The following is a 14711-nucleotide window of genomic DNA, read 5'->3' as shown; positions in this document are numbered from 1 at the left end:
GGTGGTTAAATAAAGGCTTTTCGTAAGAAATGTAAGGTGGATAATTGGTTTAACTTTGTGTCACTGGCCAAGGAAGTGTTGAGAAATGAATAACACTAAACAATTTTGGCCACCCTCCATCAAAATAAAACCATAAATTCCTCTCATATTTATGCAGGATGATAAAAAGAGGAGGTAGGAACTTCGATGTTCTGCTTCGGCACAGAAATTACACTTGTTTCCTACAAGCCTAAAGCCAAGAAAAGTGTCATCATTCTGTCAACAACTCATGGAAAGCCCACAGTCAACCAGGACATAGAAAAGCCTGAAATGGAGAATTTTATAATGAGACTAAGAGAGGGATCAATGCATTACACCAGAAGTCCTACCTGTCTTGCAATAGGAAAATGAAGCAATGGCCTCTTGTGGTGTTTTACAACATTCTGAATATTGCAGGTATAAATTCTTGGATAGTTTTGGCAGAAAATACTGTAAGGAAAGGCCTGAAGCCCCCTTCTCCAAGAATTTGTTTCTGTTTCAACTTAGCGATCAGCTTGTCAAATGCCCGACACTTTCTGGTTTACACGATCAAAGAAGATTTTAACACTGTTGAGTCCAAGAATGCGAACAGACCAGACAATTGGAAAATGTACTGTCCGCTACATTTGTCCAGAAAAGAAGAGACGAATGACCACTGCATACAGCAAGCAGAGTAAAAAAATTTTTCTGTAAGGAACACAAAGCAGTTGTTTTCATAAATTGTAATTAGATCATAAATGAGAGACTCTGATTACAATTTCTTGGATGTTGAAAGTATGCAAGATTCTTGTGTAACACCAAGATGTGTATATATGTAAATATATGGTGATAATATTGAGAAAAAAATTAGTAAAATGTATGAGCATTTACCTATGCCATGCAACTGGCTGACCATTTCCAGTGTAGGATTAATGAGAACAGCTAGTGCTTCAATCAGCCTCTGACTGAATGTTATCACCACCATCCAGCAGACTGGACTATGAAGTTCTACAACATGACTTAGGAATTTAAAATACATACATTTTAACTTATGATTGTAATCAAGTTATAACTGTAATGTTCGACATTTAAGACAGTTCTATATTTAGAATGAAATGAATGTTCTGAAGATATGGGATGAACATCATCCATAAATTTCAGTTCATAAGCAAACAACTCTTTAAAGAACATAATATGGAAAAGAAAGGGGGAAAAAAACCATGCTCACACTTCACCTGGACAAGAGCAGCAGCTTCAACTGCTAATGGTATGACTAAGCTATCAGCTGAAACTAACATAATTTTCAAGGTGGCTTGGACCATAACAATAGCATTAAAAAAAAAAAAAATACTCTGCAAAAATGAGCACATAATAATCAGTACAGAGGTAATCAAAATCAATTTGCACTTCCTAGCATCACTTATGTTGTTCTTAAACAATCTTTTTAGTGACAAAATAAATAAACACAAGGCTTTAGCATACCAAGTGAATTATTACATTTAAAAAATAATACTGTTTCCATGATTGAGGAATTATTGAAAAAACACTTTCCATTACACTAAGCTGATTTCAAGTGTTCAGCACCTATCAATGGAAAGAAACACCATAAATAAAATGTTTAAAAGTCTATATATGTACAATTATACACAGCATCAGTGTAGTCATCCTATACGCCTTCAGATACCTCACCACTATACCACTGGTACAGAGTCACAGCTGCAGGCCACTTATACTTCTTCTGAAACTCTATCCGAGTTCCCTCCAAGCTTCACAAATATCTGAAAGATAGGTAATGATAGTCAAAGGCAGAATATACAGCAGGTAAAGAATATATAATCATGAAGTGCAACTTACTTGAACAAGGATGATATAGGTTCAATAATGCTATTAGTTTTACAACTCACTCTTTTATAATGGTTTTCAGAGAAGCTGAGGTTCTGGAATTTATTTTACATGCCAGTAAATCTACCAACAGGAGGCTGGCATATTTGAGCACAATCAAATACCATCGGACTGAGACGGGATCACACCCGTCAATTTGAGCTCCAAATCCAGTGCTCTACTATTCAAGCTACTATTCAAGAGCAATGGACAGGCAATCATCAGATGAAATCCATTCATCAAAAAACTTGCTTATTTTTATCTTATTTCTTCAGTTCCATACCCAAATTTATTGAAATTAAAACTGCAAGATCATATTATGCAAAATGTGTACTGCACTTCAGTTACTTCAGAAATACACATTTGAAAAAGTGATGATCAGCATAAATGGCAAGTTCTAAAAATGGGGAAAACAGTGTAATTGTGTACTTGGGAGTAAAAACATGCTTCAAAAGAAAAACAGATCATTACTATCCAAGGATATAGTAGTAAACAAAACCACACGTAGAGTATATGCTACATATGGACTGAGGAGAATATAGCAATCATTCAATCACCATAGAGTTCATAGATAACCCAACACATTGCAGCATACATCAGTAAAATTCAATGTCAACACCTATCGACATAAGAGTGTTGAAGGTTACAAACTCAGATAGAAAACCATTTCCAGCAAAAAGAAGACAAGGCAGAAAGATGAATGAAAACATATTCAACAATTGTATCAAGGAAAAGAAGTAGATGATAAGGTTCTGGAACAAGAAGAGGCTGTTGATGCAGATTAAATAGGTGACCTAATGTTGAGATTACGGTCTGGCTTGAGCAACGGAGGAGTGAAGTCACGTGGTGCAGTGCGTGCTGTGAACATGGTCAGTATTGAGCAGTACCGGGCCGCGATTGGGAAATGGCAGGTGAAGCAGAGGAAGGAGGCCAAGAATGGGCTGGTGATAAGAAATGAAGTAGTAAAAATGGGTGAAGCGGTGCTGGTAGCGACAGTGATAGCTGTGCTTCTGGTTATTGGGGGTTGGAATTAAACCCAGGCCCAAATACCAGCAGAAAATTTAGCATGGAGGACTTGGCAGCACTGAAGGTGGTGGTGAGTGAAGTAATACAAGAGAACTGTCAATGGAATAAGGTGCAAGAAATAAAGGACATGATGGAAGAGCAGAGAAAGGAGATAGGGAACATGAAGAAATGGTTTGAAAAGAAGACTGAAGAATCGAACATGAGAGCGGGCAACAATGAGAAGGAAATAGAGTTATTAAGAGGGAAAGTGAAACATCTAGAAGAGGAGGTGATGATGATGAAGAGAGACGCAGAGGGGTACAGGCAGGAGAGAATGAAGAAAGCCATATTTATATATGGTGTGGAAGAAGGCGAGAGGGAAGGTAAGATCGATCTAATTTCCAAGGTGGTAGACGTCATACGGGATAGGATGAAGATAAACTTCAGTGAAGTGGATATAGACGATGTGGAGAGAGAGTGGAAAAATCTAAAGGGCGGAGACCAATTAGGGTAAAATTTTTCTCTACCCTAATGGCAGAAATTGTGATAAGAAACGGTGGTAATTTGCAGGGACAGAAAGTAGGGGTGAAAAGAGACATGGGAAAGGAAGGCGGTGAAATGATGAAGATTCTAAACAGGCATTTGTGGAAAGCAAGACAGCAGGGCCTAAAGGCCCAAATAAGAGGACAGAGGCTAGTGGTGATGAATGGAAGATGGGTTAGAGAGCACTCAGTTGCAAAGTTGAAAGAGATGGACGAACATGTCAGTTCCGAAGGGGGAGTGATGGCAGTGCAAGATGGAAGGAAGGAAGAAGAATCAACGAGGGGTGAGCGGAGGAAGGAGATGAGATCAACCCAGGTGGAATTGGACAATGTCGTGCAGATACAGAAGATCAGAGCAGTGAAGGGGTGAGGAGGGTGAGCAGCAAGAAACGGCGGGAGCAGAGTGCAGTGGTTTAGAGAGCAAGAAAGGACATGAGAAAAGTGATCGACAGGAAGGTAAAGCTGTTATGAGTAAAGGAAGAAGTAGGAGTCTTAAAGACTTGTGGGGTAAAGTATGTAAGGGGATGGAAGATAAAGAGGGCACAGAACGGCAAAGGTTGTTAAAAAAAGGAGGAATTGAAACAGGCGATGAGGGGCGAGAACCACAAGGAGCAAGAATAGGAGAGGAAATTTAGAAGGGAGGGAGGGAATGTTATAACTATATTGGAAAATAGGATGTGTGAATATTGAGGGGCTAATAAGCAAACTAGGAAATAAAAAGGTTCAAGAAGTAGTGGAAAGTTTTGACATTGTGGCACTCTTGGAGACATGGATGGAAACAGGGAAAAAGATCTCATGGAAGGGGTTTGTGATTAAATATAAATATAGAGGACTAAGGGACACACCCTAGGAGGGATGGTAGTATTAATTAGGAAATAAATTAGTGAACTAGTGGAGGATATCGAGACAGATATGAAAGAAACCATATGGTTGAGATTTAATATGGGGTGGGTAGAGGGAAGGATGAAGAAAATAAATCTAGTGTTCGTATATTGTCATCCTAGTAGTTCTGCATATGCAAATAAACATCTCTTTGAAGAGATTGGTGGATATTAGTATGATAAGAGAGAAGTTCGCAGAAGATGAGGATATGTTGCTATTCGGAGATTGGAACGCGAGAACAGGGGAACAGAGCCAAGTATATAGTAGGGAAGATGGGAGGTGTTTGTTGCAAAATAGAAGAAGTGAGGATAAAATTGTAAACAGTTATGGGGAGAAGCTCTTAGAGATGTGCGCTGCGGGAAATGCGTACACTCTGAATGGATGAAAGGAGGGTGACAGTATGGGGAAATTGACTTATATTACAGAGAAGGGAGGTAGTGTGACAGATATGGTTTTAAGTTCGGAAGGGGTATTGGAGAATATTATAAGGATGGAAGTAGGAGACTGGATTAAATCACATCATTTCCCAGTGTGGGTTATGTTAAAAAGAGGGGAAGAGAAGCACATAAGGAAAGAAGTTAAGTTGAAGGATGAACTAGGGAGTGGATGTAATAAGTACAAATGGTCAGAGAAGGTGGAACGGGACTGGGATAGGATAGCAAAAGAGGAATTACAATGTCTGAAATATGGATGGGAGGGAGCATTAGAGGAGAACAATATTGATAAAGCCTTGGAATTGCTGCAACATCCAATAAAGATGATAGCACAGAAGGTAAAATGCAGGAGGAGGAAAAAGAACGAGGGTGAAGAATGGTTCAATAGGGAGTGTGAAGGAATGCGGATGAGGGTGCTGGGAGCGTTAGGACAGTATAGAAAAAACTGTGGGAGTGCAGAAAGGGAGGTGTTCTGTAAGTTGAGGAAAGAGTATAAAAAGAAAATTGGTGAGGTAAAAAAGGCATGGTTAGAGGAACAAACTGAAGCCATAAATAGAGATTGTAAGTCTAACAGCATTGACAAAGTTTGGGAAAGGATTAACAGAATAATTAAGGGTGGAAGGAGTCTAGAGTTAATGAGTATTGAGGATGTACAGTGGGTGAGCTACTTTGGTGAATTACTAGGGGGGGGGGGGGGGGGAGAGAATGGTGCAGAAAGATGGGGGAAGAAGTAATTTGGAGGAACAGAAGAGTGGCAAATTACGAACTGGACAAGGAAATTACAAGGGAAGAAACCTTGGGAGTGATAAGAAGAATCAGAGGCAGATCGGTGGGGGGTTGTAATGGGATCAATAATAAGTTTTGGAAAGAAATTAGTAAAAATGTGACAATGATCGAGGGCATAGTTAAACTATTTAATAAGATCTTTGATAAGGGGAAGTACTCGAAGGAATGGGAAACAGGAATTGAATGCCCAATATATAAGGGAAAGGGTAGTAAAAACAGTATGCACAATTATAGAGGAATATCTCTGTTAGATTCCTTAAGTAAAATTTACACGAGGGTGTTGGTGAACAGGTTAAGTAAATGGGCCGAAAGAAAAGAAGTGTTGACAGATTACCAAGGGGGATTTAGAAAAAAGAAAAGAACAATGGGTAATATAATGATAGTGAAGACAGTTTTAGAGAAGTACAGGAGCCTGTCAAGAAGTAAGGTGTATGTGGCGGCAATCGATTTTGAAAATGCGTTTGATAAGGTGAATAGAGGGGCTCTACTGGAGAAATTGGATAGGTTGGGGGTTTCGGAAAAGATGATGAGGGCAGTGGAGGGTATATATAGGGCGGTTAGGTTCTGTGTAAGATTGGGAGACGATAGGTTGAGCAGACCCTTAGAGTCTAAGGTGGGTTTAAAGCAAGGGTGTAAATTATCGCCAATACTATTTATTTTATTTATTAATGATATCTTGGATGGGCATGGAGGAAGCAACTGGGCCGTGCCGGTAATTAATGGACTGGAGGTACCGGGATTGATTTTTGCTGATGATGTGATTAGGTGACTAACTTCAGGGGGGATGCAGAAAGCAGTGTCAGATTTTGCGAAGAAATGGCCTTGTAAATAAATGGAAATAAATCTAAAATGCTAGTAGCTCAAGTACATAAAGGAAGAAAGGAGGTTGGGAAATGGATCATGCAGGGAGAAAGGTTGGAACAAGTAAGTAAGCTGGAATATTTAGGAGTTGTTATTAACAGTAAAGGAACTTGGAATGATCATATTAGCAGAGCAAGAAGCAGGGGTTTGGCGGCCCTAGCCTCAGTCAAAAACTTGCTAGCTAAATTTCCGGGTATCAGTTATAAAACCTTGAGGTTAGTTTTAAGATTGGTGATTTTTGGTAGGGCATTGTATGGCGCTGAAGTATGGGGGATGGATGAGAACAGAGTGGAATTAAGACGTATTATTAGTAACTTTGGTAAGATAGTGATGAGGCTTCCGAATTTGAGTGTGTGAAAAGAATAGTTAGATATTGGATGACTTTAAAAATAATAACAACGTAAACGTTTCCACCTTTTCAATACTAAAATACCTTTCAGCCCCACCTTAAGCCCTCTTCCTAAGCCATATATAATTTTATATATGTCATTTCAACACAAGAACTTACTGATTTCCATGATTATAATTTTTACAACACCCCCATTTATACTTTATTCTTTGTTAAAAACCTCTTAGTATGTATATTCCTTGTATTATTAACTATTACCATATCATCTCATTTCACTTGTTATTCTTTAAAATAACATTTTCTTAGGATTTCGCCAAAAGTGATCTTTGCTCCAATACGGCTGATGATGACCCCTAGATGGGTCGAAACTAGTACCGTGTAATTTATAATTTTGTGAATATATTTTAGTATTGAAAAGGTGGAAACGTTTACGTTGTTATTATTATTACTTATATATTATTCTCAGTTCAATACAGACCAAAAACATGAAATTCATAACCATTAATGACTTTAAAAAGACAAGAAGGTGGGAGGGTATTACAAGCTGCGTACGAACAACAACGGAAGGGCATGTATAAGGGAGGCTGGCTTGAAAAAATTAAGGGATACTTGGAAAGGATAGGCCTGGGGTACATGTGGGAAGAGGTGTGGACGAAGACAGAAACTAGAGGGATGAAGGTTCTGTCAAGAAGGATTAGGGATATGCATAGGCAGAAATTATTGGCTGAAAGTAGATTAAGAAGTTCTCTTAGTGTTTTTAATAGAATAGAGGAAATTACGGGGATAAATATTAGATATGTTGATAGACTAAATAGGGGAGGGTTGGTATGGTGGCTGATGGGATTACATAAAAATAAAGGGTAGTTAAGAGGTAGGGATAAGTCTGTATGTATACTTTGTGGGGCAGCGAACAATTATTTTCATTTACTAGGTAATTGTGAAGAAACAAGTCAGATTAGGAATAGTTTATTGAGTGCCAAACATCAGAAAATGTTAAGAATAGGGGATGAGCAGAGTATTATAAGGTGGATTGTTAAGGAATGGGAAGGTGGAGGGGAATTGAACAGAAATCTATGCACTGTAAAAAAATTTTGTGTGAGAAAGATGGAGGAACGAGAGTCATAGTGCGATTGTGGTAAGTAAAGGAAGGTATGTGCAGTGTAGTCGAGGAGGGAGTATAGCTTAGAGGGAATAGGGGGATAGGTGTTTGGAATGGGGATGTGTGTTTATGTTTGTTTATGGGGATTTTGTTTAACAGTATGATGATACTTAGTAGGGAGAGATTGTACGGTTGAGTGAAAGGTTAGTGGAGTACTGGAGATGTGTAAAGTGTTGGGACTTCATAAGATCAAGAGCTGGTTAAAAGGGAGAGATGAGTTAGGATGTAAGGTATGCTTAGTTAATAGTATGATGATATTCAGTGGATGGAGTTTGTATGGTAAATTGAGCAGTAAGTGAAGTGCTGATGATGTGTACAGAGTGAAGAAGGTAAAATTCGAGCCTGGAGGCTAAGTAAGACAAGTGATAGCAAAAAGCATTGAGTTAGCGAGTTAGTTAATAATATGGTATGCTGGATATGTAGAGGCCTTACTGATTACGATATGGCAAGATAGTATGCAACTGTTGTCATTTGGTGTACTTGAATCCAGTGGATGTAGGTCAGGGGACAGGGAATGTGAAGTTAGCAGCTGTGTTAACAAGGACATGAGCAGAGTCTGTTGTAACGCAAAGTCAGCGGAAGCTGGCAACATATAACTGTTATGACGGACATGTGGTGAATACAAGGACAGGGTAGAGCTAGATTAGTCTTTTTGTATCATATCAGTATATAGATTCTTTTTATTATTATTATTATTATTATTATTATTATTATTATTATTATTATTATTATTATTATTATTGCATTGTGAACATGTATTTGGGCTGAACGCCTGTTATGTTCATTAACAATAAATAAATACATACAAATGTTGAGATTAGAATTTGACAGAGCTTGGAGAATGAGAGGCCTAAATAGGAAAAAGGCACCTAGAATTGATGATATACTCTCAGAACTAGACTGCCTTAAGGAGAAACTGACATAGCGAGGTTATTTCATTTAGTGTGTAAAATGTATGATACAGGAGAAGTTGTTATACCTATTCCCAAGAAAGCAGGTGTTGAAAAGTATGAAAACTATCACACAGTTTATGGTCCTTTAAAAAATAAACACAATTTTTGGGGGAAAATCAACTTGGGGGGAGAGGAGTAAAAAAGGCGTTGAATTATTTTATGTGGATACTTATATCCCAAAAACTGAAGATGTTACAGGCATGAAAATTGGAATCTTCTTTCAAAGTAAAGAAACATGTTTTCTTTTGTTTCTTGAAAAAAAAAATAAAAAAATACCAACACTTTGGAGGGGGTTTAATGAATTGAAAAATTAGTTGAATTCCTCATATGAGGGCACTTATATCTCAAAAACTAAAGATGTTATAGACGTGAAAATTGGTATTTGGAATCTCCTTTAAAATTAAAGAAAAACACATTTTTGGTGGGGGGATCAAACAGGGTGGAGGGGGTGGGGTGGATAAGGAGTTGAATTCTTTTATATGGGGATACATATATCTCAAAAACTGTAGATATTACAGACGTGAAAGTTGGTATTTTGAATTTCCTTTAAAAATAAAGAAACACGTATTTATTGTTTTTGAAAAGTCCACTTAAGGGGAGAGAGGGGTGGAGCGAAGCGAAGAAAAAGTTGTATTATTTTTATGTGGATACTCATATCTCAAAAACTGAAGATGTTACAGACTGAAAACTGGTATTTGGAATCTCTTTTAAAAACAAAGAAACACTTTTTGATTTTCAGAATATCCACTCAAAGGGGTGAAAAGAATTGAAAAAGCGGTTGAATTTTTGAATTGAGAAGCGGTATATCTACAAAATATAAGTAAAAAACTTAACATGTTACAGATGTGAAACTTGGTATTTGGAAAGTTCTTTAAAAATACAGGAACATTTTTTTTTATTTTAGGAAATGCTCATGCCCCTACCAATGAAAAAAATTTCCTAACAAAAACTCTGCAAGAAGTCAACAATTTTTGAGATCTCCTTGATCAGACAATGAATAAAATAAATATGAATAACATCAAGATCCTTATAGGGGACTGTAACACTCAACTGGGTAAGGAAAAGAAGTATCGAGATGTAGTAGGAAATGGGATCCTCATAAATATACTAACAGAAATGGCCAAAGACTCATAGAAATATGCAGAACCCATGGGTTAATCTCCAAATCTACATATTTTGAAAGAAAACTACAAAAACTTAAAACTTGGTAACACAAAAGGAGAATGGCAGGTAGACCACTTATGTACGGACAAATTCTTTCACAAGGAAATTCACAATGTCAGTGTTCTAGGGGGAACAGACACTGGTTCAGATCATTTACTTAATTAAAATCAAGATTAAATTTACTCCATTAAGAAGAAAAAGACAAAATAGAGTTGGAGAGAAAAGGACATACGACCGTCATCAGTTAATCCAGAATGCCCAGTACTAGTCAGGAACAGGAACTACAGACTACAAGATCACCTAATACTGATTCTTAAACAGAATGCAGAAGATATAGCTCCATTAAATTCAAGGAAACACATGCCTGGTGGACCTCAGATTGTGATAGAATGCATGAAGAAAAGACATCAAGCTTGGTTGAAATTTTAAGCCCACAAAACAGAAGAAAACGCCATGAACTTCAAGAATGTCAGAGAAGAATTCACCCAAACGATTAGAAGAATTAAGAGAAAATACTGTATCATGAACTCTATTGAGGAAAATTATTACAAAACCAATTCTAGAGATAATTACAAAGCCTTTAGTAAACAATTGCAGAAATAAAACACCTTATATTATTGTTGAAAAATAAAGATGGAAAAATAGCACATAACAATAAGGAAAACGCAAAAATCATGGCGGTATCATTTAACAAGCTTTTGAACGGTGATGAACCTGAAAAGCTCTCATTAACTGATACACATACCCAGATAAAAACTAAACCAGAAAATATAAACCCACCTACAGCGAAAGAGGTTGAAACAGTGCTTAAGGAAATTAAGAACTACAAAGCGTGTGGAGAAGACCAGGTTTTTGCAGAGCCAGCAGTGCAACTCAAACATCCCTTCATATGATATTACAGAAGATATGGATATCGGAAAAATTCCCAGAACAATGGACAACAGCTATAATTAATCCAATTCATAAGAAAGGAGTAATCCAGACAACTATAGAGGTATTTCCATCCTTGACTGCACGTATAAGATTTTCTCTAAGATACTATATAATCAGATTAAAGAACAACTTCATCAAGAGTTAGGTGAATACCAGGGAGGCTTCAGACCTTGGAGAAGCTGCTCTGAACAAATAATAACTTTGAATCTAGACATGGCATATTACAGAAAATGAAACCAGCCCCTTTCAATAACGTTTATAGATTTCAAGAAAGCTTAAGACTTCATCCAATGACCATCATTATTAAAAATTTTAAGACATTTCAGACTTTACCCAAAGCTAATCAAATTGACTGAACTTACTCTAACTAATACAATTTCTAAAATTAAGTTCAGAGGAGAACTTTCTAAACCATTCTTGGTAACAACTGGTTTAAGACAGGGTGACGGATTGTCACCTCTTCTTTTCAACTGTGCACTAGAGTATGTTATGAGGGAATGGTACAAGAACAACTTGAAAAATATAAAAATTTGAACCCAGAAGGATAACATACATTTGAACTGTAGGATTTGCTGATGATCTAGCTCTTCTGGCCAATGACATTCAGGAAACAAAACAACAAATAAAATCTTTACAGGAAATAGCTCAAAATATTGGTCTGAAAATTTCATTTGAAAAAACAGGTCTAATTTCATCTATTCCTGCTGCCTTATGACAATGGAGTTTATTTACTATCCTTTCCACTTCCTCAAGCATAATTTCACCAACATCATTTTCCTCCTCCCCATGAGCTTGGCTGTTTCCAACACCACCATGATGATTTCCTTTTACATTGAGAAGATGTTCAAAATATTCCCTCCACCTCTCCAGTGATTCGCTGGGATCTATTATGAGTTCACCTGAATTACTTAAAACACTGTTCATTTCCTTTTTCCCTCCCTTCCTAAGATTCTTTATTACTGTCCAGAAAGGTTTCCCTGCTGCTTGACCTAGCCTTTCCAGGTTATTACCAAAATCTTCCCATGACTTCTTTTTGGATTCAACAACTATTTGTTTCGCTCTGTTTCTTTCATCTACATACAAATCCCTGTCTGCCTCGGCCCTTGTTTGGAGCCATTTTTGATAAGCCTTCTTTTTACGTAGACAGGCTGCTCTCACTTCATCATTCCACCAAGATGTTCGCCTTTTCCCATCTTTACACACAGCTGTTCCTACGCATTCCCTTGCTGTTTCTACTACAGCATCCCTATATGCCACCCATTCTCTTTCTATATCCTGAACCTGCTTACTGCCTACTGTTCGAAACTTCACACTATCATATCCATGTACTTCTGTCTAATTTCCTCGTCCTGGAGATTTTCTACCCTTATTCGTTTGCAGACAGATTTCATTCTCTACCCTAGGCCTAGAGATACTTAGTTCACTACAGATCAGATAGTGGTCTGTATCATCAAAAAAATCCACTAAAAACTCGTACATTCCTAACAGATTTCCTGAATTCAAAGTCTGTTAAGATATAGTCTATTATGGATCTGGTACCCCTAGCCTCCCATGTGTAGCGGTGAATAGCCTTATGCTTGAAGAATGTATTCATAACAGCTAAACCCATACTAGCACAGAAGTCCAGCAAACGCTTCCCATTTCCATTAGCTTCCATATCTTCCCCACATTTACCAATCACCTTTTCGTATCCTTCAGTTCTATTCCCAACTCTCACATTGAAATCGCCAATTAGCACTATTCTATCCTTGCTGTTGACTCTGACCACGATGTCACTCAATGCTTCATAAAACTTGTCAACTTCATCCTCATCTGCACCCTCACATGGTGAATACACGGACACAATTCTTGTCCTAATTTCTCCCACTGACAAATCTACCCACATCATTCGCTCATTTATGTGCCTAACAGAAACTATGTTGCATGCAATGGTATTCCTGATAAAGAGCCCTACCCCAGACTCAGCCCTTCCCTTTCTAACACCCGTCAGGTACACCTTATAAACTTCTATCTCTTCCTCATTATCTCCCCTTACCCGAATATCACTTACTCTTAGCACATCCAGATGCATCCTCTTTGCTGACTCAGCCAGTTCTACCTTCTTTCTTCCATAAGCCCCATTAATATTGATAGCTCCCCATCGAATTCCATTTCGTTCGCCAAGTTGTATCCAAGGAGTCCCTTGCCTGTCAAATGGGAGTGGGACTCCATTACTCCCATAGGTCCGAGGCTTGCTTAAAGTGTTCTGAGCTCGGTAAATTCATGAAGCAGGATGCTGCCCTACTTGCACATAGTCCAAGTGAGGATCTCTCCTCTAACGGGTTATGGACCACCGGTGGATTGTATAGTCCTAGCCGCCTGAGCACAAGAAGGGCCACGACTCAGAATATGTCCGAGATGCCCACTCCCATTCCATAGCAACTGGTATCCCGACTCTCAGGACCACTTACTAGGCCACTCAGCCGTTGTCCATGGTTCACGAACTAGGCCGTGACTACAGTAACCCACAAACATGAACCATAAAGGATGGGAAAAAAGAAGGAGGAGGACAAGAAAGAGTGAACAAACCTAATGGTATTGGAAGATACAACAGCAAAATTAATGCTGTAAATAGTCAAGACCAAGTCCTTGGATACTTCCTTGTAACACAACATACTATCAAGGATTATAAAAAAATAATGCTGCATGTTTTGGATGTGGCTGTGTGGTTAATGATATGATCGCTCACCTACATGTACACACAATAAATGCAAATCTTAGGCAAGCTTTACTGCTTTATTATTCAGAGTGCAAATAGGAACAAGCAGTTTGTTTACCCTTTTGAATCCTGTGTTGTATTAGTTAGCAAGGAAGTGGTATTATCTGTTATGTTCAGTCGCCTAACGGCTGTCATGGACACGCCTTGTCCTTCCTTGGTGCTGTCACCTGGTGCACTCTTCTGGCCGTAGAATGCTAGCGCTGTTGTGATGTCGTCAAAGGCTATCTTCAATTCATATGTTGCATTCATTAAGTTATTGGGAGACGCTGCATTATACTGAGTTTTGCACTATATCTGCCAAGCATGCAAGGCTCGTAAACTAAAGTCAGATGTCTATGTGAAAAATATGGTGTGCCACTGGAGAGCTTCACTACTAATTCCTTACTGAAGACTGGAAAATTGTTAACAAACATTTAGGGTGGCATGGAAGGCTGCATTAAACCAGTCTATGGACGTGATAATAAAGCTTTTGGGCTTTTGCTGTGTCAAAGAAACAAGGAGAAATTCTTTATATTTTATCATGTCTATACACATGGGCCATGAAAGCATCAATCTAAATATCAGTTAATGGACTGATGAGCCAAACAACAAGAGCAGTAGGCCATCATTATATCCAATATGTCCAAATCAATCTAAACATTTATTTCAGGTTATACTGTTACATCAAGTTTAATATACATAATTCTTATTTTCTGATTGCTGTGGAGTCACAAGTGTTTTTTTTAAAGGACTAAAGCTTTTCTTTGTAATTTTATTTTTATACAGTAGAGTCTCGCTCAACCGACCTTCGCTTATCCGACATTCCGTGTTATCCGACAATGGTAGACTTAATTTTGAACTTTTGGTGGAGACTAAACGACCTGCCAATATCTGGCCCCATTCTGCAAGAAAAGGCGATGTATTTCCAGAAGGAGTTTAATGAAGGGGACCGTAAATTTACTGCCAGTGCTGAGTGGTTTTATCGGTGGAAAAAACGGTACGGCATTAGGCAGCTTAATATCTGTGGA

General features: G+C 38.0%; 1 protein-coding gene across 1 annotated transcript in view; it reads right to left on the bottom strand.

The window, feature by feature from the left end:
• Positions 1 to 1756: 1756 nt before the first annotated feature.
• LOC136866147 (CUE domain-containing protein 2-A) overlaps positions 1757 to 14711 on the bottom strand; it is a 180678-nt gene continuing 167723 nt past the window's right edge. Inside the window, exon 7 of the mRNA XM_067142855.2 lies at positions 1757 to 1775. The gene's annotated coding sequence lies outside the window, so the exon portion shown is untranslated. The remainder of the gene's footprint in view (positions 1776 to 14711) is intronic.

Source organism: Anabrus simplex, chromosome 1, assembly GCF_040414725.1.
Source record: "Anabrus simplex isolate iqAnaSimp1 chromosome 1, ASM4041472v1, whole genome shotgun sequence".
Taxonomy (NCBI): Eukaryota; Metazoa; Arthropoda; class Insecta; order Orthoptera; family Tettigoniidae; genus Anabrus; species Anabrus simplex.
The sequence above is the reverse complement of the archived record's forward strand: the minus strand, read 5'-3'. Positions and strand labels throughout refer to the sequence as shown.